This window comes from Rutidosis leptorrhynchoides, chromosome 5 (assembly GCF_046630445.1).
Source record: "Rutidosis leptorrhynchoides isolate AG116_Rl617_1_P2 chromosome 5, CSIRO_AGI_Rlap_v1, whole genome shotgun sequence".
Taxonomy (NCBI): domain Eukaryota; kingdom Viridiplantae; phylum Streptophyta; class Magnoliopsida; order Asterales; family Asteraceae; genus Rutidosis; species Rutidosis leptorrhynchoides.
The window spans coordinates 45,519,422-45,525,079 of NC_092337.1; the positions used below are offsets into that span (position 1 = coordinate 45,519,422).

The 5,658-nt window shown below is 33.6% G+C and overlaps 1 long non-coding RNA gene across 3 annotated transcripts; it reads left to right on the forward strand.

The window, feature by feature from the left end:
- Nucleotides 1–295: 295 nt before the first annotated feature.
- LOC139850261 (uncharacterized) lies at nt 296–3,214 on the forward strand. 3 transcript variants are annotated; one of them, XR_011759965.1, is made up of 5 exons: nt 784–1,053; nt 1,608–1,731; nt 1,869–1,988; nt 2,399–2,517; nt 2,604–3,214. It is a non-coding gene; the product is annotated as an uncharacterized lncRNA (long non-coding RNA). The 3 variants fall into 3 exon arrangements; XR_011759966.1 differs by lacking the exons at nt 784–1,053; nt 1,608–1,731 and adding an exon at nt 296–421 and having other exon boundaries at nt 1,855–1,988; XR_011759964.1 differs by lacking the exons at nt 784–1,053; nt 1,608–1,731 and adding an exon at nt 304–421.
- Nucleotides 3,215–5,658: the final 2,444 nt, after the last annotated feature.

The following is a 5,658-nucleotide window of genomic DNA, read 5'->3' on the forward strand; positions in this document are numbered from 1 at the left end:
TTTTTATGGGTTAATCATAAAAATGGGTAAAAACTTAAAAAGCAATTACCAAACTAATCCGGAGGATGTAATCCGTATCAAATAGGAATTTATTGTTCGTATCTTTGTTTCTTTTAATATGGGGCAGTGTAACTTAGTGGGTTTTTTTAAGTGCTCTATTTGGGCCTATAAGAACTCACTATTAACTTTGATTCAATCCATCTATTGCTTACTTTTTATTCATTGGCTTTCTAGGCGAGTTGTCTAAAGTCAAAGAAATGAGTATTCCAAATTGGACTTTTGGCCCAGTTGACAACTTTGAATTTTGCCAATTGCGATCTTAGTTGTGCAGCAATTCAAGAACATTTTAAAGAAACAAATCCCGTTAATTTATTGCCTAATCAATCGGATGATTTATCATATTTGGCATTGAATATTGGAGGTATTTTTTGCTGTTTTAGTGAACTTTTATTGGTTTTTGTATTTCAATTTGGTCATAATGTTTACAAGGTTGTAGATAATGTTTTTAAATGATTGTTATTAGGAACAAAATGTAGACTTGGCATGTAGGTAGTTTATTTTCTCACTGCATATATTGTGTATTTACTAGTACCATAAAGATGATTTCAATGAATATTTATCAAATATGACGGTACAAACCAACACATAAGGCTTAATTGAATGTTTGTTTAAACCTCTAATCACAAACTTCTGTCAACTGGTAAACAGATAAGTTTTTCCTATTCAGGCTATTTTTTAATTGGCAGTTTGGGATCACCCTTTCGGACTAAACCCCCACGCAATTATCTCCCGCAGTTGCATAACCAGCCCGTAACTGCTGCCGTGGAGGAAACTCGGACCAATCCGAGGGCATGGCCAGTAAAAACCCCCCTCCCCGCTGCCCTCGCAAAGCGATGTGCGAAAGGTGACCTTTGGTGGATTTCAAGATCTAGAAAATATCCTTGTGTGCAATGTTGTCACGCCAGTTAATCGTAACTCCCAACCTCTAACAAAGAAGTATGGGTCATTTCCACTGGGCCAACAACACAAGGATCCTATTCAGACTATTTGGAGGTAGCAAATATTTTTACTCAGATGTACGATGTATGCGACGTCGCGACCTAACTAGATGTACGGCGTATGCAGAGGCGATTTTAAGTGGAGATCCGTGGGGTCACGGGACATTGCTAGTTTGAAAATTTTCAGTAAAAAATACCCTGCAAATTTTATAGGACACCACTAAATTTAAATGTATGACCCCATATTTTTTTAAATCTATAGTTTTTCTTTTGAATTGTATATGACACCACTAAATTATAGTATTCGGACCCCAAATATTATTCGAATTTATAATTTTTTTGAAGGTAAACTATCACTAAAATAGCAATCTAATATAATTGGAGCTGAAAAAAAATTCGGGGCCCCAATGAGTTATAATCTTAGAATCGCCACTGGGCGTATGTGACGTCACGACCCAACTAAGTTATCTTGTTACCGTTTCGGACCCTGATATTAACCATTGTTGTTAACTTGTACCATGGTCTCTGATTAAAAGGCTGACTTGTTTAACCATTGTTGTTAACTTGGAAATTTCGTTACTTTTGTAATTCGTCTGACTTGTTTAAAAGGCTACGGGCGGTGGAGCATACAAATTTCGCAGATTTAATTAAGGAAAGGCTTGGGGTTACAATTAGAATCGAAAAAGAAGATGAAATAATTTGTCTTGTATCTGGTGCAAATTTCTTGCTAAATGTGGTTAAAACTTCAAAAAAAAAAAAAAAAAAAAAAAAAAAAAAAAAAAAAAAAAAAAAAAAAAACTTTTCTTTTAGTTAGATGATTATGAGATTATGATTATATGGCTAATATTCATAGAAGTGACATGTGTGTAGGCGATTCGACATGAAGCCTTTACTCATAAGGACGGTCGTAAGGAGTTTATGCAGATAGATGAAAACGAAATATTCCCGTACCATCTTGTTAACATTGGATCTGGCATTAGCATGATAAAGGTAGTCTTTATTCATTCCATATAAGTTTAATAGTTTCTTTCACAAATACTAGAGGTGGTAATTTTGACCCAAGTATGTAGACACGGGTCAACATGGGCTGTATTTGATTAACAACGTTAAAACTGGTCATGTAACCATAAATTGTTGTTTATATAACTTATGGATGGATGGATACTTTTTATGTTAATAGTCAAACATGATTAAAAAGATATGTTCCAAGTCAACTGTTATTTTATTCTGGGCATAAAAAAGTTTTAAACTTTGCGTTGATAGCGAATGGAAGTTTGAACACGTTAGTGGCACGAATATAGGTGTTGGTACATACTTGGGTTTAGGAAAACTTTTAACTAAGTGCAAAAGGTACGTGTTTCACCATGTTGATAATAGACTTAAAAATTCCATTTTCACAGATCTTGATTTAACAATAACGTTACGTTTTGATGAACTTTTGGAGTTAAGTCGGAAAGGAGATAATGGAGCCGTAGATATGCTAGTTGGAGACATTTATGGAGCTGTGGACTACTCAAAGGTAGTATACATTTTTAAATATATAGGCAACCAATGTTTAATGGCGTAAATAAACGAGTAGTTAATCAATATTATGTTTCGTTGCAGATTGAACTTTCTGCAACAACAATTGCTTCGAGTTTTGGTAAGGCGATTTTAGAGAACAAAGAGATTGAAGACTATTGAGCTGAAGATATTTCTCTATCTCTATTGCTTATGATTTCTTACATTATTGGTCAGGTATAGTAAAATCCAAATATAACATATTACTAATTACAATAAAGATGTGAAATAAATGTGCTAACTGCAGTATATCTAGATACAAAAATCCTGCTGTGGTCTGTTTGCTAGGTCACTTTTGTTATGCCATATGGTTGGGTAGGTTTGTATTTCCTTTTGAATCGTATGTACTGTTTGATCTTCGGCTGTTTATGTTATTACGTTTTTTCGCCAAAAGAAAAAAAAAGACCTTATAAAATTCCTGCAGACCCCAATCAATACTCAATTTTGTAAATATATTAGTAATGATGATAATGGGCATTTAGATGACTTCAACTCTGATTGGTACAATCGTACTTCGTTCTTTTGCAACCGCGTTGAAACATGGGATTAAGCGGATAATATTTGGAGGTTTTTTTATAAGAGGTCATCATGTAGTGGCGGAAGCAGGAATTTTTTTCACTAGGGGCGAAATTTTTTTTAAAAGTAGCAACTTTTTTTGGACAAACTATGGAGGTTTTGGGGCAACATATGAAGGTGTTTAGGCAACATTTCGAGATTTTGGGGCAAAATATGAAGGTGTTTGGGCAACATTTGTAGGTTTTTGGGCAAAATATAAAGATTTTGGGGCAAAATATGGAGGTTTTTGGACAAATATGGAGGCTTTGGGGCAAAAAAAATCTTTGGCAAAATCTTAAAATCCAAAATTTATGCACTAAAAATTACAAATCTAGTGGGGGCGGGTGCCTCCCTCTGTCCCTTCTAATTTTCGCCCCCTGAGGTCATGCGTATACCATGGACGCAATTTCATTAGCAATTCAGTACTGGTAAGCTTACTAAAAGATAGTATTCTCTATATGTTAACGACTGTTGCTTTTGAGTTTTTAGCTAAAGTATAACAGATTAGAACTTATGATAATACTCCGTATCAGAATATAGTCATATAATAATCTTATGTCGAAAGGAGGTGCAAAAGCTATGTGTGCTGTGAGTGCACCAATACGGGTGCAGTCGGGAAGTTAAATGAAAAGGCAAGCGTAAAGTTCCCTACTTTCGGTTAACTAATTATCGGGTTCTGGTTGCAATAATCACTATGAAAACAGGCATCCAAAAAAAGTAGACTCCTTTAGTTTATAAGGTTAAGATTATACATTAAATGGAATATATTCAAAGCAGAGTTGTTTAGAATAAATTCTGTATATGATACTGTACCAGTTTTCACTAACAAATGCATTATAATTAATATGCAAAAATGAGTATTGTTGTATATTTGTAGTGTATTTATACATTCAAAGCAGAGTTGTTTAAGATATGATAATTGGCAATATGTATAAACTTTTATTTATAGACTTTAAAATATGTTGCTTTTGTTGTTACGAGTAAAATTTTGGAAGAATGTTAATATTTTAAACACCTTAATTTTTAGAAATTTCAAAGCAAAGTACAAAATTGTCCATAAAACAACAGAACAAGTGAACAACATTTCCATTGACCTTTTACAAATGACAATTTATAGCCAATCTAACTTTGTTATCAACATCATCTTTTAAAATATGTGAATGGAAAGTTGAAAAAACCTTGGCCCTTGCAACGAAGTATAGATTTGATAAAATCTTTTGTTCATTAACCAATTAGCAGATGTAATGAAGTATAAATTCCTTTTGACAAAATTGCACGAGGGGTCCCTGTGGTTTGTTCAATACAACAAGTGGAGTCCAAAAGAATTTTTTCACCTTGGGGAGTCACTGTGGTTTGCAATAGTTTCACCGGGGTCCAACGGTCTAACGTCTGTCTAAATCTAACGATTTTGAACCTCACATGACTTGCACATGAGGGTAATTTCGTCTTTTTAATTCCTTTTACACCTTTTAAGTCTTACCTGCACATTTCTTTTTCTCTCTCTATAAAACCCCACAAAATCTTCATTTGTTCATTGAAAAACATCCACAACATCGTCGTTTTTCACCACCGCCGCCATTTCTTTTTTCGTAACTACCACCGCCGTCACAACATCCATCATTTTTTACTCAAATTGTTAATGAATTTCACGTGTTATCCAGATATGAGTTCGATCCACAACATCGTCGTTTTTCACGATGTTCTGAGTGATTACAATTGAATAACCGACGTTCGATTTAATCCAGATCTGAGTTTGGTTTGCTCCAGAAAAGCGTTACGTTTTCAGTTTCAGATGTACAAGATCAGAATTCAATTTGAAGTGACGCCCCCACCTTCGTTTCCGTTTCTGCTACGATGGATTTGTTTGTAATTCAATTTCAGTGAAGGATGATTCTGGGTTTGCTCCTAATTACTTAATTTTTGTTTAGAAATATGTTTGGTCTTAGAAATTGGTTTGTGGATTAAATATAGCTGTGAAAATAGGGCTAATTTTGTTCAAATGTAGAGTTTGTATGATGATTTTGATTTATATTCAAATTAGATTGTGTAGTTGTAATATACAATAGTTTTTTTCTTCTTCTTATTTTAGTTGTGTAGTTATAAAATAAAATAATTATCTTAGAAAATAAAATAATTTTTTTACTTTCAATTATTTGTGTAGTTGTAATTGGTGATGAAGATGAATTTTTGGTTTAATTAAGTTTGAGATCGTGATTTGAATTAGATTGGGATTTATAATTGTTTTTAAGTTTTTAATATAAATTTGGTTAGGTTTTTTAAGTTAGGGTTCTTATTTTTTTGGGTGTGTAATTTTGAGGTAAGGATGTAGATGAAGGAGTTAAAAGAGAATCATGAAAGACAAAAATACCCTCATGTGTGCATTGCACATGATGGGATTTAACAGAAATTTTAACAGACGTTAGGCAATTGGACCTCCCGTGAAACATCTGCAAACTACAGTGACACCTCGAGGTGAAAAAATTCTTTTAGACTCCACTTGTTATATTGAACAAATCACAGGGACCCCCCATGCAATTTTGTCATT